The 26,843-nt window shown below is 36.5% G+C and overlaps 1 non-coding gene and 1 pseudogene across 1 annotated transcript; one reads left to right on the top strand and one right to left on the bottom strand.

Annotated features, from left to right (window-relative positions):
• Positions 1–11,608: 11,608 nt before the first annotated feature.
• Positions 11,609–11,815, top strand: LOC118531413 (small nucleolar RNA U3). The gene has a single exon (XR_004915167.2). It is a non-coding gene; the product is annotated as a small nucleolar RNA U3 (small nucleolar RNA).
• Positions 11,816–13,352: 1,537 nt separating this feature from the next.
• The window catches only part of LOC118531401 (peroxynitrite isomerase THAP4 pseudogene), a 48,808-nt pseudogene continuing 35,317 nt past the window's right edge, over positions 13,353–26,843 (bottom strand).

Below are 26,843 nucleotides of genomic sequence, written 5' to 3'. Positions count from 1 at the left end.
TCCATTCTGGCAATGAGTGGCAGTCCATAGTATCAGCAGCAGCATGAGTAGCAGAAGGAGCTATTTCCTATTTCCAGGGAAAGCAGAGGCAACAATATGCCAGGTTACTGCAATTGGCGAGGCAAGGGGTAGTAGTGTCTGTGCCTAATAGAGAGGCAAAAATGTCGGTGATTCTTGCAACATTATGCTGCAATTCTTGGTTGTTTAGTCCCAACCACAGTTTGGGGCTCTCCCAGTGATATTTTCACAACCCTTTCAACAAATGCTGCTTTTGTGTAAGTGGACCAGATTGCTTTCTGTTGCATGCAGAACTGATCCAGGGGCATTCTAGTGGGAAGAATATAAAAATGATTTAGCCATGTGTAGGTGGGCTCCTGAGGAAGTGTGATAGGACAAGTAATTTTCAAGAATGAGTGAAAAGTTTTGGTGTCTGATTGTCTGTAAGAATAAAGAGTAGGAAGTTTGTTTTTTTTTTAAAGATTTTATTTATTCATTAGAGAGAGAGAGAGAGAGCACAAGCAGGGGGAGGGGCAGAGAGAGAGGGACAAACTGAGTGGTGAGCCCAACATGGGGCTGTATCCTAGGACCCCAAGATCATGGCCTGAGCTGAAGGCAGATGCTTAGCCATCTGAGCCACCTAGGTGCCCCAAGAGTGGGAAAGTTTTTAAGTGTTGGGGTGAGCTACTGGAAAAATAATGGAGGACATTAGTGGAGGGGTGATCAATGGGATGTGGGGAGCACATTGTGTTATTCCACGTTTGAGATGCTTTTCTCTGTGATTAGACCATCTGTGCTTGCTCATTGGCTCCCACTGAATGTAAGCCCTTACTCTGTTACAGAGAGTGGCAGATAGGGGTGTTATCATCCTCGACCTAAAAAGGATGGTGCTAGGTCCTTGAGAAGGACCTGGAATGTAAAATTGGCAGGAAGCTTTTAAAAAGGTTTACATCTCCAGGCGGCAGAGAAAAAAAATTAACACACACATTAAAGATTAATTATTTTTTTTCCCATTTACATACTCCTTAGAGAGTTTTTTAATGACTTAACTATTTATAGCCCTCCCAAACTCCAACTAGAGTCACAAACCAATACCAAAGTTTTACTAGTTTTTTTTTTTTTAATTCAAATCTATCTACATGTGGTAAAACCAATAGGACATTTGCATTGTTTTCATTTATGTGTAGGAAAATCAGTAAATAGAGCAGTAAGCAGATATAAACTCAATATTCAACTTTAAGAAAGAGAGTAATTTAACAATTATGAACATGTATAAGAGAGAAAATGCAAAATCTACATTTAAAATTATGTAAATAAATGATGAATTTTAAATTGATGTGAATATATTATATGAGATGGTTAATGTTGGAATGTACAATTGTATGTGCATACAAATGGAATATATATTTAAGTATATTAGAATATAAGTACCAAAAAAGATTCCAGAAATCACAAAATGACAGATGAGTGAAAATATACCAATAAATTCCAATAAAATTGCTCCTCAGTTACATTTATTTCCTATTTTCTAAGTGATTTCCTGATTAATCTGTAATGTTAGTTGATCCATAATGTTAGTAAATCCATAAATTGATATTTTACTCTCTTGCTTTCATCGGAAATTGAGGTAATTTAAATTATGAGGTTAAAGTTCTGCTAAGTATTCTAAGTAACCAAATGGAAAAACGTCTAAATTAAGCAAACCAACTAGATGTTTTCTAATGTACTGAAAATTGATTTCCACTGGACACAACTTTCTTCAGTCTCATATTTTTTCATGTTAGCCCTTTATTCTGAGTTTTTTCCCCTGGAGAAGAACGGTAGTATATAACATGCTTCAGTAAACCTAAAGATATCTGAAGCAATTAAAGTGTTTGTGTAACACAGTCACTGATTTAGTTTCAGTACACACATTTCTATTTTTTCTATTTGATTTGAATATGGCCTATTGTCCTTGTCTTTTTTCACCCCGTCTTATTCTCTTATTCAACTCTTGGTGGAGAAAAGGCCTTTTTAAAAAGCTCTTTTTTCTGTTTCATTTTTGTTTTTGTTTTTTTCTGTAGTAGACCTGTGCTCAAGTAGCAGGAAAAAGGTTATATTACTATCTTCTCATGCCGAATGTCCTCAGTTAGTGCATTGACCAATAAAGATTGTTTGTCTTCAGGTGTAGTTTTATTCATGCAGTAAATGGTTATTGAAGTTGTATATAAGTTGAACTTTTAAGACATCAAACCATGTGTTAAATATGTGTAGGAATGGCTCTACATAAATTGACATCTAGTCTCCAAGAAATGTTTCTGTCTGGTTCTGGTGTCTTCTATCTTGACCAAGGAACAAAGCTATACCTTCACTCTTTCATTCCTTTACCCTCTCCTGCAAGTTTGCAGTAGCTTGTTTGAAAAAATATTTTAGAAAATGACTGTGCATAAATGATCCCCCTATTTAAAAGGTTTCTTTATTTCTGCTTTTTGTGGGTATCTATGAGAGAACTAAAAACAAATGGATTATTCCATTGAAAGTTCACTTACTGTCCTAGAACTAGAGTATGAATTTTATAAAATAAGTGGGAAGATACAGGAAGGAAATTAATATTAAATGAGGTCTTCATCTAATAATACTCAACTTTCTGCCGGAAAATGTTGCTTTAACTCACATTACAGGTAAAGAAATGAGGTTTAGAGAATTCTAGGATTTGGCCAAGATAGTGCAGTGTAAGGTCTGATTTCTTTTTCTTTTAATATTTATTTATTTATTTGAGAGAGAGAGAGAGAGTGAGCAAGCGAGCAAGTTTGGGAGCAGAGGGAAAGAATCTCAAGCAGACTCCCCACTGAGTGCGGAGCCTGACTCATAGGGCTCGATCCCAGGACTCATGAGATCATGACCTAAGCTGATATCAAGAGTTGGACACCCAACTAGCTAAGCCACTCAGGCACGCCAGATTTCTAAATCCATAGATGTTACTTTACAATAAGCTGCTTCCTATAATGGTAACAGCTGACATTTATTAAGCACTTACCTTATGCGAGAAATTCTTTAGTGTTTTAAAAGTGTCATTGCTCTCCAGCCATGCCTGTGGTTGAATAATTTGGGATTGTGATTCATTGTAAGGAGGAAGAGCTTACATCATGGGGAACCATGGGGCATCTCAGTGGGAGACTATTAACAAGATTTACAGATTTGAGCCTATTATCCTGTTATTGGTGATTTTCAGGAAGATTTAAGGAAGCAGGGCTTTGCTCCAGATTGAATGTAGTCAGGAAGTGGGGGTATTTCTATGATTGGTTATGCTAATCTTATCTAGAAGGAGGGAAAGCTAGAATGAGGCCAAAGCTATAATTGTGAAAGCAGTCACTCATTTGGTAGAATAGAGGAATGTTTGGATTATTTTTGTTGTTTGGACAATGTTCAGGTTTTCATCTATGTTTAGGCATGATTATAGAGTGACCTTGTTTTGGTCTTGAACCATCATAGTCATATAGTAATATGTGGCCTTTTATGATATTGATATTCTATAAAATTGTTTATGTTTGGAGTGTCTTTGTGGCTCAGTCAGTTAAGCGTCTGCCTTCAGCTTAAGTCATGATCTCAGGGTCCTGGGATGGAGCCCTGTGTGGGGCTTCCTGCTCAGCGGGAAGTCTGCTTCTCCCTCTGCCCCTACCCCTGCTCAAGTGCACTCTCTCTCCCTCTCTCTCTCACATAAATAAATAAAATCTTTAAATTAAAAAAAATTGTTTATGTTCAGTAGTAGAAAAAGGCCTAGTTGACAGTACAGAGCAGTTCCCAAATGTCACAGGCCACCTTTCTCATTCTTAGCCCCCTCTTTAGGCCAAGGGCAGATGAAATCAGGCCACAGGACATTCATCCATGCCATCCGGATTTCTACCATTGTTAAGATTTTATTGATCAGGAGTTTCTTTGGAGAATGTAGTCTGTGGTTGGACTAGAGGCAGTCTCTCTTCCTTCTTTTGTTGTGGGACGAGTGGTTGAGGGGAGAGTGGCTGCACAGACACATTTAAGACCCTGAACAGGATCCATCAGCTGGATGTAATACAAGCAAAATTTATGACAGAAACAAAATGATTATTAGTCCTTGAAACAAGCTTTGAAGTCAGGAGTCTAGATTATAAAACCCAGGCAGTATATCTGCTGGTTCTGAGAAAGCATTACTGTAGCCTTATTTAATATATTAAGATATTGAGAGGAAAAAACCATTAATATCTGTAAACAGGTGTTAAATAAATTATAGTGCATTAATAAAATGCAATACCCTTCACCCAGTTAAAAATGGTATTGCAGATAAATATCCATTAACATTGATAGATATTTATGGTGTATGGTTAAGTGAAGAATTCAAGTTACTAAGCAGAATACTGACATTAATATATATGCATAGAAAAATGTGTGGCAATAAGTTTATGAAAGTATTAACAGTAGTTACCTCTAAGAGGTGTGGTTGTGGGAGATTTTAAATTTATTTCATCTTTTGACTTATCTGTGTAGATTCTCATTTTTCTATGGCCAAAAGTATTGCTTTTGTAGTGAGTAAAAAAAGGTCAACAAATATTTCTTTGCATAATGGAATTGTACTTGACTTCTATTTTTATGCATTTTGTGATTTTTAAGATATCCTAAAATAAACTATTGTCAGTATTATTAACTACAAATAACACAAAGATAAGTTAACATTTTTTTAAAAATCCCAATTTATATAAAAATGTGAAGTTATGAAACTAATAAGTTTAAGAATGCCCACCAATTCAAATGCAAGGTCATCTATGCAACACAGTGACTTTATTTTATGTTAGCTTTATATTAAGTTTTAGTATCTGGCTGGGTCTAATTCTGACTACCCTTCATGTTCAACTGTTTTAGGGAGGGGAAAAGGGCTATTCAATTTTTTTAATTACTAGTTCAAAATATTTTGAATTTAATTAAATTCACAATTAATATTTGTTGCTTCTACAATTGTGTGATCCCATTATCTGAAAATAATACAGAAATTTTCTCCTCCTTTTTAATATATAAACTCTTTTTTGGTAACTGCTTTCTAAATCTTAATAATTTTGAATAATAGAAGATAGATTCCTTGACCTATTCATGACCTCCATGGAAAATTTAGCTTGCCATGGTTTAATAAATACTGGCAGAAGACAGGAGACTGCTGGGTAGGTGGCAAAGACAATGTATCACTTATAACAATAGCAGTAGCCAGAGTAACACTGTGGTGTTGCTTGTCTAAGCCCCAGTTCCTGGGTGCCTGGGTGGCTCAGTCAGTTAAGTGGCTGCCTTTGGCTCAGGTCATGATCTCAGGGTCCTGAGATTAAGCCCTGCATCACATCGGGCTCCCTACTCAGCAGGGAGCCTGCTTCTCCCTCTTGCTCCCCCTGCTCATGCTCAGTCTCTCTCTCTCTGTCAGATAAATAAGCCCCAGCTCCCACAGGGCAACAAGAGGAGGGCCAGGTGATGCCTGTACACACAGTGGAGTGTGTTACAGAAGAACCTTGAGTTTAGGAAGTCTGATCTGAGAGAGGGGCCTTATGTATTATACCATGTAATACAACTGCTCCAGAGGGAGAGCTTATTTTTATTATATTGGATAGTAAATAAATCTCCAGCAAATTATGCCTGTCTTCCAAACCTGCTTGCTATACAAACCTCTTTAAAAAGATAATCCAAAGCAAGTTAGATGTCACAGAACAACTGCAACTCTTCCCACTAATGATAAAAATTGCTTTGCATGATTTCAGCTTGCATGATCATTTTTATGGTCTTGCACTACTATGTGAAGTGAGGACTACATTCTCACACACACACACACACACAAAATAAATCTTAGAATTTGAATCAAGTTTTAAAATATGGCTTAAAATCTATATATATATTTATTATAAATCACTTTAGTGTGTACTGGCAGTTTTTTAATGTTGTACTTCCCCATTCTTCAGCTCATAAATTACTGCATCTCCTATTTACATGCAATACAATCTTCAAGTCAAAATTTCATTAATGACATTTAGCTTTTTCTTGTTTTCCCTATTCTTAAATGACTTAGAATGGGTTTCTATTTCTTTCTTTTTTTTAAAGTTTTTATTTATTTATTTGAAAGAGAGATAGCAAGAGTCAGGAACACAAGCAGGGGGAGGGGAGAGGGAGAAGCAGGCTTCCTGCCGAGCAGGGAGCCCCATGTGGGACTTGATCCCAGGGCCCTGGGATCATGGGCCGAAGGCAGAGGCTTCCGACTGAGCCACCCAGGCACCCTATTTCTTTCATATAATAAACTTGGCTTAATATATAATTTTGTGATATCAATTTACCTTATAACTGTTAATAGACACTACACTTGTTGTACTGGGAAAGTCTGGGACAAACTTGGTTTTAATATCTTTTATAGAATATGAAATCGTGACATTCTGTGCTTCTCAAAGGAATGCACTATTACATTGAAGACACATGATGGTGTCCTAGGCATTATGTCACCCTAAAGGACAAACATAGCACTTCTCATCTTTAAGTGTCAAGATTACACAAAAGTGGTTTGGTTCTCTCTTAAAAAAAAAAAAAAAAAGGACACTTTTTAATATTAAAACACACATATATTATAAATCAGGATAGGAAAACTTCATGAAGTTTTATGGTAAAACAAGAAAAGTAATTTGAAAATTCATGTGTTACAGGTAGTTTACACTATATGCTTTAAACTCACTGGGGATATTTTTTCATTTCCACTGACATTAATGACATTCTGTTAAATATACTTGAGAAAATCACTTAGAGAAATTCTATATTCAAGTTACCAGATGTGTTTCTTTTCCTTTCCATTTTTCATTACAATTTTTGGAATTGCATGTATCAGAATTTATATTAGTCTTCCTTGTACTGTCAAACTGTTTTATGCTAAGGTAAAGTTTGGGCAAAAGGGTTGAGAGGAGTAGTATACCAAGCAAGACAGAGCTGTATCAGAATTAAGGATTTATCACATTCCAATTGAAGGGATTGGTGATTTGGGAAGTATAAAAAATTTTCCGGACTCTACATATATATCTATGCATGCATATCTATGCATTGACATACATTCACAAATCCAACTGGGGTAAGATCTAATACTTACTTGGTGCTTACTATGTGTTTGGCATTCTTCTGAGGATACATTTATTCATTTATTTACTCATTTATTCATTATTTATTCCAGATATGTACAAATTTGTCCTTAAATATACTTAAATTTATCTTAAATATACTTTTAGCATTTCACCTATCATTAAATATTCCTGTATATTATTGTTTTAATCTGCATAGTATTCCACATAGTGAAATATTTTTTCACAATTTCTCTGTCCTTGCATTTTTAGGTTCTCTCCAGCTTTTAATTACTGTAAATATCATTCAGTAGTTATAATAGTAGCATCATATATATATCTTGCCACTCACCTCTGCCTTTGTTCTTAACACAAATTATTAGAAGTGAATTACTGAGTCAATACGTATGATTACTTTTAATGATAATGATACACTTTTTTCTTCAGGAAAATATACCAATTTACAGCTGAAAAAAATATTTTATTGGAATCATTGTTTCTCTAGACCCTAATTAACAGTATTCTAGCCCTTTAAAACATCTTTGCTAATTTCAAAAGCTAATATTCTAGAGATACTGGGTAGGTTCTCATAAGAGAAAACCAGCTCTTCCCAAGCCCAGAAGCGGAAGCCTGATGTATCACATGGTCATGCAACTCTGGATATGGCTGAAGGGAGTGGGGCTGTGAGGCAACTGGCTCAACACAAGTTGTATTCATCAGATTTTCTTTCAGTAACTAAAACTGAGACATGAAAACTATGTGACATAAAGGGAAAATCTAAGCCAGCTATCATTACAGACCATGAATTAATATTACAGTTTTATGAAAGTCATAATTGGCCATGTACAGTAAGATAAGTAGAAAAGTGCATCTTCAGAAAAACACTGAAGTAGATGCACTTTGAGAAAGAGCAAAAGAGAATGTGAGGTTCCAGGAGGATACAGAAAGACAAAGGGAGCGACCAATTGATGTTTTACTACTTATGTGGATCCTGGATAGTCTTCCTAATAATGAGTTCCATGATATTATTCTGTATCATTTATTTTGTATTTTTTTTTTATTTTTTGCTTGCCACAAGTGTACCTGCTCTCTGTCACCATACAACACTATTACAATATCATTGATTATATTCCCTATGCTATACCTTTTATTCTCCTGACATATTCATTCCACAACTGGAAGCCTATACCTCCCATTCCCCTTCACCCATTTTGACCATCCCCCCACCCCCATCCCCTCTGACAGCTGCCAGTGTGTTCTCTGTATTTACAGATTTGATTCTGCTTTTTGTTTGTTTATTCGTTTTGTTCTTTAGATCCCATATATGATTGAAATCATATATTTGTCTTTCTCATCTGAAGTATTTCCCATAGCCTAATACCCTCTAGGTCCATCCATGTTGTCTCAAGTGGCAAAATTTCATTCTTTTTTATGGTTGCATAATCTTCCATTGTGTGTGTGTGTGTGTGTGTGTGTGTGTGTGTGTGTGTGTGTGTGACATCTTCCTTATCTGTTTGTCTATCAGTAGACACTTAGGTTGCTTCCATATCTTGGCTATTATAAATAATTTTGCAGTAAACATAGGGGTGCATATATCTTTTCAAATTAGTATTTTTGTTTTCTTTCACCAAATATCCAGTAGTAGAATTATTGGATCATATGGTATTTTTATTTTTAATGTTTTTAAGTAACCTCCATAGTATTTTCCACAGTAGCTGTACCAATTTACATTCCCACCAACAGTGTATGAGGGTTCTTTTTTTTCCACATTCTTGCCAACTCTTGTTATTTCTTACCTTTTTGATTTTAGCCATTAAAGCAAGTGTAGGTAGTATCTCAGTGTGGTTTTGATTTGCATTTTCCTGATAATTAATGATGCTGAGCATCTTTTCATGTGTCTGTTGACCATTTATATATCTTTGGAAAAACATCTATTGAAGTCCTCTGTCCATTTTTTATCATATTGTTTATTTTTTGTTGTTGAGTTATAAGTTCTTTATATATTTTGGATATTAACCCCTTACCTGGTATATCATTTGCAAACATCTTCTCCCATTCAGTAGGTTGCCTTTTGTTTTGTTGTTGGTTTTCTTCACTGTGCAAAAGCTTTTTATTGTGGCATAGCCCCAGTAGTTTCTTTTTGCTTTTATTTCCCTTGCCTGGGAGGCATATTTTAAAAAAATATTTCTATGACTGATGTCAAAGAAATTACCGCCTGTATTCTCTTCTAGGATTTTTATGGTTCAGGTCTCACATTTAGGTCTTTAATCTATTTTGAGTTTATTTTTGTGTATGGTGTAAGAAAGTGGACCAGTTTCATTCTTTTGCACATAGCTGTTCAGTTTTCCCAGCACCATTTGTTGAAGAGACTGTCTTTTCCCCATTGAATATTCTTGCCTCCCTTACCATAGATTAATTGGCTGTGTAAGTGTGGGTTTTTTGCTGGGCTCTCTTTTCTGTTTTACTGATAATGTGTCTTTTTTGTGTGTGCCAGTATACTGTGTTGATTACAACAGCTTTATAGTATATCTTGAAATCTGGAATTGTGATACCTCCCTTTGTTCTTCTTTCCCAAGATTGCTTTGGCTATTCAGAGTCTTTTTAGTCCCATTGTAGTATTTGTTCTGGTTCTATGAAAAATACTGTTGGTCTTTTGTTAGGGATTGCATTAAATCTGTAGATTGCTTTGGGTAATATGGACATTTTAACAATATCAATTATTCCAATCCATGAGCATGGAATATCTTTCCATTTTTCTGTGTTATCTTTAGTTTCTCTCATCAGTGTGTTATTGTTTTCAGAATACAGCTCTTTCATCTCCTTTGGTAAGGTTATTCTGAGGTATCTTATTCTTTTTAAAAGGTGCAATAGTAAATGGAATTTTTTTCTTAATTTCTCTTTCTGCTACTTTGCTATTAGTATATAGAAATGCTACCAATTTCTGGGTATTAATTTTATATCTTGCAACTTAATTGAATTCATTTATTACTCCTAATAGTTTTTTGATTGAGTCTTCAAGATTTTCTATATATAGTATCATGTCATCTGTAAATAGTGACAGTTTAGCCTTTTCCTTACCAATATGGATGCCTTTTATTTCTTATTCTTGCCTCATTGCTGTGGCTAAGACTTCAAGTATGATGTTGAATAAAAGTGACAGGAATGGACATTCTTGTCTCGTTCCTGATCTTAGAAGGAAGTTCTCAGTTTTTCAACATTGAGTATGATGTCAGCTGTGGATGTTTCATATGTGGCCTTTATTATGTTGAGATATGTTCCCTCTGAACCTACATTGTTGAGAGTTCTTATCATGAATGGATGTTGAATCTTCTCAAATGCTTTTTCTGCATCTGTCGAGATGATCACATGATTTTTATCCTTTGTTTTGTTGCTGTGATGTATCACATTGATTGATTTGCAAATATTGAACCACATTTGCATCCCTGGAATAAATCTCACTTGATCATGACGAATGATCCTTTTAATGTATTGTTGAGTGTGGGTTGCTAATATGTTGTTTAGTATTTTTGCATCTATGTTCATCAGGGATATTGGCCAGTAGTTTTCTTTTTCTGTGGTGTCTTTGGCTGGCTTTGGTATCAGGGTAATGCTGGCCCTAGAGAGCGCATTTGGCAGGTTTCCTTTCTCTTCTGTTTTTTGGAATAGTTTGAGTAGAATAGATATTAATTTGTCTTTAAATGTTTGGTAGAATTCACCTGTAAATTTATCTGGTCCTGGACTTATATTTTTGGTAGTTTTGATTACTGATTCAATTTCATTACTAGTAATCAGTCTGTTCAGATTTTCTATTTCTTCCTGCTTTAGTTTTGGGAGATTATATGTTTCTAGGAATTCATTTCTTCTAGATTGTCTAATTTGTTGGCATAGTTTTTTTGTAGTATTCTCTCATAATTCTTTATATTTCTGTGGTGACAGTTGTTACTTCTCTTTCACTTCTGACTTTATTTACTTGAGCTCTTTCTCTTTTTTTCTTGATGTGTCTGGCTAAGGGGTTATCAATTTTATCTTTTCAAAGAACCAGCTCTTGATTTCATTGATTTTTTCATTTTTTAAATATCCATGTCATTTATTTCTGCTCCGATCTATATTATTTCCTTCCTCCTACTCATGTTGGGTTTTGTTGTTCTTCTTTTTCTAGTTCCTTAGGTGTAAGGTCAGATTGTTTATTTGAACTTTTTCCTTTTTCTTGGGGTAGGCCTGTATCACTGTGTCCTTTTTTATTGAGCTTATGAACAGCCTGTGTTTTAACCTTTGATATAGTGATGTTCTTTAAGACATATTTATTAACAGATAAAGTGGGGAGGCAAGGAGAGGTTATTTGACCTAGATCTCTAATCAGTATTATCAGCAATCATGTTACTTATGTGAACTAATACAACCATTTGCTGGGCAATCTAGGATTTCCTAGGTTCTAGATGAACATATTAGAGTTGCTGTAACCACCATTCCAGAGAAACAGAAGGATCTGGGTAGAGTCCCTTGTGGGAAAGGTAGTATCACTGAAATGCTGTGGATGGACTGTTAGAGAGAGAGGTCAGGGCCAAGCTGTTCAGATATCTTTGAAAGATATCTTTTTGAAAGGACTGCAAGGAGGAGGTTCAGTGTTCTCTCCTGAGCATGAAGCTGGCTTTAGGTGTTGCTTCCACAACTGCCTATTGCCACTGATGATTGTTCTTTTCTTCCTTTGGGGGAGTAAGAGGAGAGGACACAGTCTGAGTGGTTTCTGTTGAAAAAAAAGAAAAGAAAAAAAGAAAGAATGGAAAGATGAGCTAGCTGTTAATTAGGTATCACCATGCTAACAGAAATAGAAATGGGGGTTGTCTTGAGCCTGTCAGTGGAGCAGTTTCTGGAGATAACAATGATGATAAAATATTTTTTGAGAGAATGTGCCCACTGCCCATCAGGTTTTGTTGCTCATTGCAAAAAACATAGGATGTCAAGGAGCCTAGCCTTCTAGTTTTGTGTTCTATATATCTGTATGCATTTTAGTAAGCCAGTTAACTTTCTTATAAATTATTTTCTTCCTTTATTTAATTGGGAGAAAAATATCTGATCTCCCTACTTTACAAATTCATTTATTAGAAAAAGAAAATAAAGGATCTGAAAATGTTCTAAAAACTTAAAGCACTATTGTCACTGATATATTGTTATATGGGAGAGACCATCTTGTTGAAATTTGACCACTGTTACTAAATGGTCTAACACTGGAGTTCACAGTAAATCCTAAGCAATTCATTCTGAAAAGGTTAGGAGAATACTGATGAGTGCTTCTTGTTGAGCTTGGAAGTTAATAACACACTAAAACCTACTATTAACACTCCAAAAATTGCAAAACATGTATACTTGGCAATAGATTTTGGCCAGTTGACATTCAGTTATTTTCAACTGGCTGAACATGGCTAAATTTTTAACTTCATATTTTTTTTAAATTAAAAACCTTTTTGAATGTTTTTAATCAAGATCATAGTTAGTCTTTTATTTCAACTAGTCTAATTAGCCAGTGGAGCATGCTCTAGCGGTAGGCTGAAGGAAAAGGTAACAAAATAATAAGAAGGTGAAAATGTATTTCCTAGCAATTAGTGCATCAGATATTTTAGTCCTCACCAGATACTTTTAGACATTCATGTCTGAATGACTATTTTAGATTAATAATTACTTCATTTTTTTATTATCTTGACATTAAACAGATTATTTTTCAAGATGATTTGCATTATGTCTTGATGACAATGCAACTAGTTCAAAGTATGTTAGTGTTATTCTGATCTTACAGTTGCTATAAAATATAATTTAATATGATTCTGTATTGAATTAGTATATGTTTTTGATTCATAAAATAATTCTAAGAACAATTATGTGAAAGTGAAAAGGCTTAATTTTTCAAGGAATGCTAATGAACATGGCTATTAGCTAAATTCTTGCTTCAAAACCTGTATAGCAGTATTAAATCATGGTTAGAAACTTAAAATAATATTTGTACTAATAAGCATGTAGTAAGTTTTATACATTATAAATTTCATTCTAATAATAAAAATCATTTAAATGATTTGTGTGGAGTCCCTTCTTCCTTTTTCTTTCTTTCTTTCTTTTTAATAAAGGCCTTTTGTTTTTTCTATACCTTTACAGATACAACTGACAACACTCTTGAACCCATGGAGAACTGTGGTCACACCCACATCTGCTGTGGGGCATCTACTGAGAAGCTGAAGTGTCATGACACAGGTGGCCAGGCCCCACCCAGGACAAAATTCTACTCTGCAATCAGGATGTCGCCTTCTTGTAGGTAATATAAAGATGCTGAGTCACAGGCTGGGTAGTGGTTGCCATGGAAACGGTCTGTTCAAGTTTGCCTTCAGCCTGAATTTTTAGGTAATCGGATCCACATGGGGCTCCTTGGCAAGGACAGCCTGGTAATGGAGTGGGACACCATGCACAGCTCCTGCTGGTTCACTTTGCCCTCCACCTCCACAATACCTGCGTTCTGGGTGCTAAGGCCATCTTGTTGGTGTCAGGCTTCAGGTGGATGATTTATGTATGATTTATGTGTCAGGGTGGAAGATGTCAAACCAGAATTTCCACATGGACTGACTCACATGGGAGATGTGTACCTCTTCTAGGTACTAGAAGTTTGTGGCATCGGGTTGGTCCTGGTGGATCTGGCATCCAGATACTCAGCATCTGGGATGGTGGTTCCACCACTGGGTTCATCTTGGGAGGTTTGCAGCTGGGGGCAGCAGGCTGCTCAGATAGGTACTTAAGTGACTCCAGCTTCTCCTGAAGCTTGTGCACCTGGCTGTTAGATAGGCTGATCCTCTGCCACAGGGTCTTCAGCTCATCATTCTCAACCTGCTCTTGCAGGCAGCACACCTGGCTCTTATTCTGCTGGAAAAAGCAAGAGGAGTGCAGCAAGTTGATGAGTATGCAGGCCCCCATGCTGACAGGATGATCTTGGTGGTGGACATGGGACTGGCCATTGCTCATGTGCTCATTCTGCACAGTTTCCATGGCTGACTTCAGGGTGACATCTTTCAGAGGGGCAGAGGGGCTCTTGGAGGGCCTCTGGGACATTGCTATGGGCAGCAACTCAGGGGGCTCTGAGCCAATCACTTGTCAGGCTAATCCTGCTGCAGCCAGTCTCTATGTCTTTAAGTCAACAGGCTCTGAGTGTGCTTGGAGAATGAAGTAAGCTAATAAATTTGTATGCCCCAGATCCTGGGAGCAGGTAAAGTCACCCATAGAAATGGCACTCTAATCTACCAGGCCCCCTCCCGGGGAGGTGATGTTCTCACTGCCACATATACAGAAGATGCATTTGCTTCTCCTTGGCTGCCTGACTCTGTGGTGTCTAGTCTCCTGGAGTTACTTCCAGAGGCTGTTGTGCCTGCTCCTGACTGGTGACCTCCTGGGCTGCCCTGGGTGCAATGCTCAGTCCCTTCCCCTTAACATAGATTGTTTCAAATGTCTTTTCATATAATCTCCCATTACATTTTACTGTTGTTGTAATCTAATGTTTCATTTTGAAATAATTTAAAAATTTGTTCTAGAAGTACTATTAATTCTGCATGAAGTACCTAGATTCTTTTCTATAAAGCTCTTATAAGGATACTTATATATAATTAATATCAAAATTATAGTCATTTCCTATTACCCTTTTAATCAACATCATCCATAATACAAAAAAAGTAAGACCTAATTCTACAGTTAAAATCCTCAGTTTAGTTGGAAGGCTGCATCTTGCCATGAATTTAAATAGATGTGGAATTAAAAAAAAGTGCCTGGGTGGCCTCAGTCGTTAAGCATCTGCCTTTGGCTCAGGTCATGGTCCCAGGGTCCTGGGATCAAGCCCCGCATCGGGCTCCCTGCTCCGTGGGAAGCCTGCTTCTCCTTGTCCCACTCCCCCTGCTTGTGTTCCCTCTCTCGTGTGTCTCTCTCTGTCAAATAAATAAAATCTTAAAAAAAAAAAAAAGATAAAACTAATTACCAACAAGAGTGAAAATATTTTAATTGGAAATTGTCATAAAGCCATGTAAATTTCAGTGCTTTCCTCCCTCCTCCACATCTAGCAAAACTCAGAAAGTGAGTCATGAAGAAGACTAAAATATCAGGCTAAATCATTTCAAAAGAGAGGATTTTTTCCTCAGTGACTTAGTAAAATTTTTATAATATTTGCATTTTAACTGATAAATTAAGTTTTATTCTTTGGAATTTTTAACATCAAATAAAAAAATAAAACATTAACTAGATGATTATAGACTCTGGGAAGTTGCTTACATATATTAGTGTTAGAGTTAGTTATTCAGAATGCAGTGGAACCTCCATTGAAAATTTTTCCTCAGAGGAATTACCTTATAAGTTCTGTGATTTTATAAGATGGTTCTGGCCTGTGCTGAGAAGGGTGGTTTGGTTGGGGAAGACTTTGAAGGGAAGGAAATACATGTGATAGCCTCAGCAGTCTAGTCAAGAAATATTAAGGTTTAACTCCAATAGGGTAATGATGATTTAAGTTGATAGTAAAAGTAGTACAAAAGAAAATGTAAAAGGACTTACCTACCAATTGATTTGGTAGAGTAAATAATGAGACTATTTTTTTTCTCCAGTGATATTAGAAGGATACCCAAAGTATAACCAAGATAAGTAAAACAGGCTTGAAAGTGGATCAAGTGGGAGGAAATAATTATTTAGTGGATAAAAATGGAGGCATTGCCAATGTGCAAGATGATAAATAAAAGTATTTGAAGTCATGGTATTAAATAAATTTGGGATTGAATAGAGAGGATAAGTGAGAAGACCTAAAACTGTTTAGAGTTAGAATAAAATTAAAACAGCATGTAGAAAGATAGCAAAGAGCAGAACCCTGCAGATGACGGTGACTTTGGAGACAGAGGAAAAGGATGGAAAATTGAGGAAAGATAATGTGATTTGTTTAGAGGTAGGCTGAACTTGAAATAATTGTAGTGGATATTTGAAGATTTAGTGGGAACATGTTGGTATGTCAGATTAAAGGAGAGAGGAGATGATAACACAATAGGAGCAAGAGGAGTAGATTACTTCCTTGAAGAGTTTGGAAGAGAAAATATAGAGACCTTTTAAGGTGTACTGCCCTTCTTGCTGCTTCATTCTGTTTAGGTTGAGGTTAACGTGTGTTCAGCAGAAAGGACAAAACTGTGAGGAGGAAACACTGACAGTCTGAGGAGTGGAGAGTGGAAGTACAGGCCATGTGTAGCATTCAGAGCACACAGAGGTCTTAGAAAGGACTTCCATAGCAAAGCTGCCAGGTTTGGGTTTAATCCTTTCAAATTTGTTAGGGCTGGGTCACAAACTATATAAAGAAGACAGAATGGAAGAGGTGCTGCCCATCCTCTCTTCATAACTTCAAGTCTACTCTCCCTTGTCTGCGTCCTCCCTGTTGGAGAAGGGCAGGGACGGATTACTCATATGGACTGCCTCTGTGGGCCAGTGGGAAGCACTAGCAGGAGATGTCTGCAGGTTGGGAGGAGTGAGATGGGCTGTTGATTGCCTGGCTCCCTGCTTGCTGGTGTGCAATCAGTTGGCCAAATTCCCCCCAAGCCAGCCTTGGTCTGGCTACCCTCTTCAGGCACTTAACTCTGAATTCTGGATACTCTAAGATCATGGGGTTGTGAAGGCCCAGAACAGTTGACAACAGAATATGCACAAGCCCTCCTACCCACTTCTCTTTAGGAAATGATCCCCCTACTAATCTTTCCTCACATTATCCAATTTTGAATGTGTCATCTGTTTCATCTAATATCATAATTGATAAAGGTAGTGCTCAAGATTAGAAAAAATAAGAGGAAGGAACAGCAAATCTGCAAAATCTCTTGAGTACAGTGAGTCAGAGTATGGATTCTGGGTGAGAAGAATATAGGAGAGGAAAGTTTTGTTTAAGAAAACTTGTCAGAAATCAGGTCTTTGGATGGTATCTAGGCTATTCTTCATAAAAATTCTGTCATCTTGTAACCTTTATGTATATTCACATAATTCTCGACTTAGAACTTGGTTTTTGAGACTTACATGATCATACGTGGTTTAAAAAAACAAGAGTCACAAACCTCCCATGGTTTGCATAGCCCTGACAGAAAGGGGTTATAAAATTTAAAGAAAATAAAACACCCAAGACAAAGGGCTGATATCCAAGATCTGTAAAGAACTTCTCAAACTCAACACCCAAAAAACAAATAAGTCAAAAAAAGGGCAGAAGACATGAATAGACACTTCTCAAAAGAAGACATACAAATGGCTAACAGACACATGAAAAAATGTTCATCATCCTTAGCCATCAGGGAAATTCAGATCAAAACCACGTTGAGATACCACCTTACACCAGTTAGAATGGCAAAAATTGACAAGGCAAGAAACAACAAATGTTGGAGAGGGTGCGAAGAAAGGGGAACCCTCTTACACTGTTGGTGGGAATGCAAGTTGGTACAGCCACTTTGGAAAACTGTGGGAATTCCTCAAAAAATGAAAAATAGAGCGACCCTATGACCCAGCAATTGCACTACTGGGTATTTACCCCAAAGACACAGATGTAGTGAAAAGAAGGGCCATATGCACCCCAATGTTCATAGCAGCAATGTCCGCAATAGCCAAACTGTGGAAAGAGCCGAGATGCCCTTCAGTAGATGAATGGATAAAGAAGATGTGGTCCATATATACAATGGAATATTACTCAGCCATCAGAAAGGATAAATACCCAACATTTGCATCAACATGGATGGGACTGGAGGAGATTATACTAAGTGAAATAAGTCAAGCAGAGACAGTCAATTATCATATTGATATGATATCTGGTTTCACTTATTTGTGGAACATAAGGAATAGCATGGAGGACATTAGGAGAAGGAAGGGAAAAATGAAGGGGGGGAATCAGAGGAGGAGATGAACCATAGAGACTATGGACTCCAAGAAACAAACTGAGGGTTTTAAAGGGTGGGAGCATGGGGGGATGGGTTAGCCTGCTGGTGATGTATTAAGGAGGGCACGTATTGCATGGAGCACTGGGTGTTATATGCAAACAATGAATCATGGAACACTACATCAAAAACTAATGACATACTATATGGTGACTAACATAACATAACAATAAAAAAATAAAAATAAATAAAAAATAAATAAATAAATAAAATAAAACACTCCTAGCCTAGAAACCATTTCCTTCTGTCATAGAGATTTTTACTCTATTGTGGGTTTTGGCCAAATTATCATAAATTGCATCACCTTTGAACCAGGCTATAATTATATAGTCATTAAGCAGATATTTACCAAGTACAGTTGTGGCTTTGGAGATAGTAGAAAATAAGACAGAAAATGTCCCTATACCTGTGAGCCTTTTAGTCTACTGAGAGAAAGAGAGAACAAATAGTAAATGGATAAATAAGGTAATTTTCGCTAGTGTTGAATTCTACAAAGAAAAGAACCCAAGGCAATATGATGGTTAAAGAACATTTTGCTAACACCAGAGCTGAGGTCTAAAGGAAAATAAAGTATGAACCATGCACACATCCTGTGCTTTAAGAAAAGAGAAGTGCTCACACAAAATGCTATGACAAGAAGATTTTGGTGTGCTAGAGAAGCAAGAAGGTCGTTTTGGCCAGAGCACTAAACATTAGGAGACAGGTCCAGAAAAGCAGTCTGGGGACAGATCACCATGACCTTCTAAGTCTTGGTAAGGGGTTATTTATTCTAAATGTACAGGAAGCTCCTGAAGAGTTCAAGTATAGTGGTGACATCATTTTGTTTTAATTTTTAAACGTATTTCTCCTGCTACTCTGGGAAGCACAGATTGTAGGCAGACGAGCAGAAGCAGAGAGCCACTGAAGTTATTTGCAATACTATCAGTAATAATGATATTTGAATGTTTACGCTTGCAAAGCATAGCGTTATCTCATTTAACTGCAAAATAGCCTATTTTTATTTATTTATTTATTTATTTGAGAGAGAGAGCGAGATTGAGGAGGGCCAGAGGGAAAGGGAGAGAGAATCTCAAGCAAACTCTGCTGTGAGCCCGGAGCCCAATGCAGAGCTTAATCTCATGACCCTAAGATCATGACCTGAGCTGAAACCAAGAGTTGGACGGTCAACTGACTCCACCACCCAGATGCCCCAAAACAGCCTATGTTTTAAGTTACTATCATTGCAGTTTGTAAATGAAGCCATGCACAGGCACTAACCTTTTTGAGATTGGCTGTAGCAACTTTTTACTAGATATGTCTTCTGAGACAAGGGAAACAAAAGCAAAATTGAACTATTGGGACTACATCCAGACAAAAAGCTCCTGCACAGTGAAGGTAACAATCAACAAAATTAAAAGGCAACCTTTGGAATGGGAGAATCTAATAAAGAGTTAAATCCAAAATCTATGAACATATGTAATAAAGAGTTAAATCCAAAATCTATGAAGAACTTATCAAACTCAACACCCAAAAATCCAATAACCCAATTAAAAAATGGGCAAAAGACATGGATAGACATTTTTCCAAAGAAAACATACAGATGGGCAACAGACACATGAAAGATGCTCAATATCACTTATCTTCAAGGAAATACAAATCAAAACTATGATGAGATATTATCTCACACCTGTCAGAATGGCTAAAATTAACAACACAAGAAACAATAGGTGTAGGGGAGGATGTGGAGAAAGGGCTCTTACACCGCTGGTGGGAATGCAAACTGGTGCAGCTGCTCTGGAAATCAGCATGGAGGTTCCTCTAAAAGTTAAAAATAGAATTACCCTAAGATCCAGCAATTGCACTACTAGGTATTTACCCAAAGGATACAAAAATACTTATTCAAAGAGGCACATGCACCCCGATATTTATAGCAGTATTATACACAATGACCAAATTATGGAAGCAGCCCAAATGTCCATCAACTAATGAATGGATAAAGAAGAGATGGTTATTTTATATATATATATATATATATATATATATATATACATATATATATATATAGTAGTATATATATATATATATTATTGTATATATTATTATATATATAATGGAATATTGCTCAGCCATAAAAAAGATTGAAATCTTGCCATTTGCAACAATGTAGATTGAGCTAGAGAGTATTATGCTAAGTGAAATAAGTCAGTAAGAGAAAGACAAATACCGAGTTCACTCATATGTGGAACTTGAGAAACATGTCAGATGAACATAGGGGGGACAAAAGAGAGGGGCAAACCATATGAGAGACTTTTAACCATAGAGAACAAACTGAGGGTTTCTGGAAGGGAGGTGGGTGGCAGGGGGTGGAGGGAATGGGTTAAATGGGTGATGGGGATTAAGGAGGGCACTTGTGATGAGCACTGGGTGTTGTATGTAAGTGATGAACCACTAAATGCTACACCTGAAACTAATATTACACTGTATGTTAACTAACTGGAATTTAACTAAAAACTTGAAAAAATAAAAGGAAATGAAGCCATGGAGGTACAGAGGAACTAAGCAAGTCCCTCTACATCATAAAGTTAGCATGCGATGGAGCCCAAGAAACACCAAATACCCAGACGCCACAGCCTTTTTCACACCACCACACTGTGCTCATAATTTGAATTTATACTTATTAGAGTTGGCTATAACCGAATTGACAATATTAAAGTCTTCAAAAGTAACCTTCTTATGTGAAAACCAGTGTTGGTGAAAAATGCTAGAGATAGAAAATGCTAACATTTACAGCAATGAAGCATGAGATGAGACAGTGAATAATCAAACCTTAAAATTTTCAGGACAAGCTGTTTCTTTATGAAAGCTTTCCCTTATCTATATTTTAGCCAGCATTTATATATCTCACCTCTGTTTTCCTTGCAAACATCTATTTTAAACCATATATGCATACAGAATGCTAGATTATTTGAAGTTTCAGTGATCTCATCTTAAAAGCTTAGAGAGTCCAATATAGACATTCCCCACATAAAAAGATTAAAATATAACTTTACTCCAGTGACTCTTCAGCCAAGAATTTTTCTTTTTAAAGCACTTCCAAAAATAAAATTTGGATGAAGCTTACAAAGCATACCTGTTCTGGTAACATAAATGGCAAGTGAAAAAGGGGTGGTGAATGACTAACAACAAGTTCATTAAAGATGACAATATGTAGTTTAGTCCCTTCTGGCCAAGAAAAACGCCTCCAGACAAAGTGATAATGACCCAGAAATAGCTGAGTGCTCAGAAGCTGGCAGATACACATAATACAAGTTAACTACAGGACCTACAATCTGTCCATTTGCTTTGGCCCTTCCAAACCTCATAGTGTGAATCTGTGCACAAGTGATTTGGACAAGGTGGGTAAGTACTATGGAGATGACCAAGATTGGTGCTAATGTTCCAGCCCTTACTTAGGAAGTAGATGCCAGTGAGTTTCTCTGAAATGTTGTCTGACGAGATTTACCAAGCTTTTTTTTTTTTTTTTTTTGAAACATAAATGAAATGAGAAAAAAATAGATATTCACATTTTTAACATAAATATACCTCAAGACTGGGGGCACCTGGGTGGCTCAGTTGGTTAAGCGCCTGCCTTTGGCTCAGGTCATGATCTCAGGGTCCTGGGATCCAGCTCCACATAGCATTGGGCTCTCTACTCAGCAGGGAGCCTGCTTCTCCCTCTCCCTTTGCCCCTCTCCCTGCTCTCTCTCTCTCTATCAAATGATAATCTTTAATTAATTAATAATTTCTATTTAAATTTTCTTTAATTAATTTTTTAATTAATAATAAAATCTTTAAAAAATATATACTCAAGATTGGATACAAGAGCATCTTTAATGTTCAGAAAAGTAAAAGTCTGTCTGCAACTCTTTTAAGTAAGTGTTCATTTAAAATGGTAGTAATGTAGCTAAAGAATTTCTGACTAATACAAAACTTGTAACAATTTTATTGACCAAGTCCTAGAAATTTATATTGGCCTTTAACAAAATATCTTCTAGCAGTTCTTCATACATTTGACAGATAGTTTTTATTTCCCTCTGTTATGCCTCCACTTTAGAAGCCACAAGACAATTATAAAATGTCATCAAGATTGAAGAGCAAGATAAGTTCTTTTACACTGTTTGAATGGTCTACTACCTATAGGAATTCAGAAATTTTTTTGGCTTTCAAACCGGAAACTTGGAAAATCTTATGTTGAATTATTCTTTACAAAAGCAATGCATTCAGTAATTAGTAAAATTAAATGATAATTAAGAATGCTACTAATTTTTAAAAATTGCAGTAAGATTTTAGTACTTTGAAATAGGTTTTAAGTGGTGAGTAAAGAAATAGAAAAGTAATAGAAGTTAAAGCTTATGTAATAGTTTAAAATGCATTATTTTCCTCAAAAGTATATTTATGAATAATTAAAATAAAGATGCATTGTTTATTGTTCCCTCTCATGGCACCAATATATATCTGTGATTTTTTTTAAAAGCAGAGAAAGTGAAACTATCTTTATCAAAACTACAGTTGTAAAATTCTGTGGTCACTTAGAGTTAATAAACAAAAAAAATGGACTTTAGAAAAAGGCCTCTATGGAATAAATGCTATTTGAATAAAGTAGATGTCAAAATATTTAAATCATATATTTCACACCAAAGAATGTCCCAGAGTTTTAAAGAAAATACTGAGAGGGGCGCCTGGGTGCCTCAGTCATTAAGCATCTGCCTTCGGCTCAGGTCATGATCCCAGGGTCCAGGGATCGAGCCCTGCATCGGGCTCCCTGCTCAGCGAGAAGCCTGCTTCTCCCTCTCCCACTCCCCCTGCTTGTGTTCCCTCTCTCACTGTGTCTCTCTCTGTCAAATAAATAAAATCTTTAAAAAAAAAAATACTGGGAAACAAAGTGACCATCGTACTGGGAATTATGAAAGTAAAATTGATTTTAAAAGACAATAAACAGTCCAATTTAAAATAGAGACAAGTTAAATTCCAATATACAAGTAAGAACATTCTTTTTTTAAGAAACATAGCAATGTGTTTATCTCTACTGTTTCTTCCTTTTTAAAAATATATTTTAATTTTAATTATTTTTTTTATTTGAGTGTAGTTGACACGCAATGTTCCATGAGTTTTAGGTGTACAACATAGTGATTCAACATCTCTCTCTGTTCTGCTGTGCTTTCACCACAAGTGTAGCTCCCACTACCTTCAGTCACCATGCAATTCCATGTTTCTTTTTTCTATTACTATTTTCTGTCACTTAGGACTCAGCAGAACCCTTGACAAGATTTGTAAGGCATATCATATGGGAACAGATAGAACTATTTTCAAATGACTATGCTTCTCTTGAAAAAACTTTTTATATAAAGCAACCTAAAAATTATAGTGAAATTCAAAAGTTCTTGAGGCATGTAGTATATTGCTGTGTCAGATGCTCAGTGGCACTCAAGGATGGAAGACCCTGTAAGATTGTGGCAGGAAAAAAAATAAGACCTTTGCAATCAGACCTGTATTTTAATTCTGGAGCAAAAGTAACAACTGCCAATTAAAAAAAAATAAAGTGTAAATTGCTCTGGGCAACATAGACATTTTAATGAAGTTTATGCTTCCAATCAACGAGCGTGGAATGTTTTTTCATCTGTGTCTTCCTCAATTTCTTTCATAAGTGTTCTGTAGTTTCTATCGTATAGATCCTTTACCACTTTGGTTAGGTTTATTCCTAGGTGTCTTATGGTTTTTGGAGCTGTTATAAATGGAATTGATTCCTCAATTTCTCTTTCTTCAGTTACATTGTTAGTGTATAGAAATGCAACTGATTTCTGTGCATTGATTTTGTATCCTTCCGTGTTGATGAATTGCTGTATGCGTTCTAATAACTTGGGGGTAGAATCTTTTGGGTTTTCCATGTAAAGTATCATGTCATCTGCGAAGAGAGAGAGTTTGAGTTCTTCTTTGCCAATTTGAATGCCTTTTATTTCTTTTTGTTGTCTGATTGCTGAGGCTAGGACTTCTAGTACTATGTTGAACAATAATGGTAAGAGTGGGCAACCTTGTAGTGTTCCTGACCTTAAGGGGAAAGCTCTCAGTTTTTCCCCATTGAGAATGATATTTGCTGTGGACTTTTCATAGATGGCTTTTATAATATTGAGGTATGTATCCTCTATCCCTACACTGTGAAGAGTTTTAATCAGGAAAGGATGCTGTATTTTGTCAAATGCTTTTTCTGCATCAATTGAGAGGGTCATATGGTTCTTGTCTTTTCTTTTATTGATGTGCTCTACCAGGTTGTTTGATTTGCAAATGTTGAATCGCCCTTGCATCCCAGGAATAAATCCCACCTGGTTGTGGTGAATAATTCTTTTAATGTACTATTGGATCCTATTGGCTAGAACCTTGTTGAGTATTTTAGCATCCATGTTCATCAGGGGTATTGGTCTGTAATTCTCCTTTTTGATGGGGTCTTTGTCTGGTTTTGGGATTGGAGTAATGCTGGCCTCATAGAATGAGTTTGGAAGTTTTCCTTCTATTTCTATTTTTTGAAACAGCTTCAGTAGAATAGGTATTATCTCTTCCTTAAATGTTTGGTAGAATTCCCCTGGGAAGCCATCTGGCCCTGGACTCTTGTTTTTTGGGAGGTTCTTGATTACTGCTTCAAATTCCTTGCTGGTTATTGGTCTGTTCAGATTGTCTATTTCTTCCTATTTCAGTCTTGGTAGTTTATAAGTTCCCAGGAATGCTTCCATTTCTTGTAGATTGCTTAATTTGTTGGCATATAGTTGCTGGTAATAATTTCTAATAACTGTTTCTATGTCCTTGGTGTTAGTCGTGATCTCTCCTCTTTCATTCATTATTTTATTAATTTGGGTCCTTTCCGTTTTTTTTTTTTTTTTTTTTTGAATAGGTCTGGCCAGCAGTTTATCGATCTTATTAATTCTTTCAAAGAACCAGCTTCTAGCTTCATTGATCTGTTCTACTGTTCTTCTAGTTTCTATTTCATTGATTTCTGCTCTAATCTCTATTATTTCTCTTTTGCTTGGTTTAGGTCTTATTTGCTGTTCTTTCTTCAGGTCCTTTAGGTGTAAGGTTAGCTTGTACATTTAGGACTTTTCTAATTTTTTGAGAGAGGCTTGGATGGCTATGTATTTCCCTCTTAGGACCGCCTTTGCAGTATCCCATAGTTGGACCAATGTGTTTTCATTCTCATTAGTTTCCATGAATTGTTTAAGTTCTTCTTTAATTTCCTGGTTGACCCAGTCATTCTTTAGCAAGATGCTCTTCAACTTTCAAGTGTTTGAGTTCCTTCCAAATTTCTTCTTGTGGTTGCATTCCAGTTTCACAGCATTGTGGTCTGAAAATATGCAGGGGATAATCTCAATCTTTTGGTATCAGTTGAGACCTGATTTGTGACCCAGTATGTGGTCTATTCTGGAGAAGTTTCATGTGCACTTGAGAAGAATGAATATTCTGTTGTTTTAGGATGGAATGTTCTGTATATATTTACGAAGTCCCTCTGGTCCAATGTGTCATTCAAAGCTCTTGTTTCCTTGTTGATTTTCTGCTTAGATGACCTGTCCATTGCTATGAATGGAGTGTTGAGGTCTCCTACTATTAATGTATTACTATCTATATATATCTTTATTTTGTTTATTGATTGGCTTATATAATTAGTTGTTCCCATGTTAGGGGCATAGATATTTACAATTGTTAGCCCTACTTATTGGATAGACCCTGACCATTGACATTTTTCACAGACTGGAACAAACAATCCTAAAATTTGTATGGAACCAGAAAAGGCCCCAAATCGCCAGGAGAGTGTTAAAAAAGAAAACCAAAGCTGGGGGCATCACAATGCCTGACTTCAAGCTATATTACAAAGCAATAGTCATCAAGACAGTATGGTATGGGCACAAAAACAGACAAATAGATCAATGGAACAGAATAGAGAGCTCAGAAATGGACCCTCAACTCTATGGTCAACTAGCCATCAGGGAAGTACAGGGAAATACAAATCAAAACCACAGTGAGATACCTCCTTATACCAGCTAGAATGGCCAAAATTAACAAAACAGGAAACAGCAAGTGTTGGCGAGGTTGTGGAGAAAGGGAAACCCTCTTACACTGTTGGTAGGAATGCAAGTTGGTACAGCCACTCTGTAAAATGGTATGGAGTTTCCTCAAGAGGCTAAAAATAGAGCTACCCTACAACCCAGCAATTGTACTACTAGGTATTTACCCCAAAGACACAGATGTAGTAAAAAGAAGAGGCACCTGAACCCCAATGTTCATAGCAGCAATGTCCACAGTACCCAAACTGTGGAAGTAGCTGAGATGCCCTTCAACGGATGAATGGATAAAGTGATGTGGTCCATATATACAATGGAATATTACTCAGCCATCAGAAAGGATGAATACTCACCATTTGCATTGACATGGATGGAATTGGAGGGTCTTATGCTAAGTGAAATAAGTCAAACAGAGAAAAACAATTATCATATGGTTTCACTCATGTGGAACATAAGGAATAGAGCAGAGGACCTCAGGGGAAGGGAGGGAAAACTGAATGGGAAGAAATCAGAGAGGGAGAGAAACTATGAGAGACTCTGGACTCCGGGAAACAAACCGAGGGTTATAGAAGGGAGGGGGTGGGGGGGATAGGGTGACCAGGTGAAGGGTATTAAGGAGGGCACATGTTGGGATGAGCACTGGGTGTTATATGCAACTAATGAAACACTGAACACTACAACAAAAATTTATGATGTACTATATGCTGGCTAACTGAATGTAATAAAAAAAATTGAAATGAATTATGTTGGCAGTTTTT

The sequence above is a fragment of the Halichoerus grypus genome, chromosome 4 (assembly GCF_964656455.1).
Source record: "Halichoerus grypus chromosome 4, mHalGry1.hap1.1, whole genome shotgun sequence".
NCBI classification, from domain to species: Eukaryota; Metazoa; Chordata; class Mammalia; order Carnivora; family Phocidae; genus Halichoerus; species Halichoerus grypus.
Note: the sequence above shows the minus strand (reverse complement) of the source record. Positions and strands in the feature narration are given on the sequence as shown.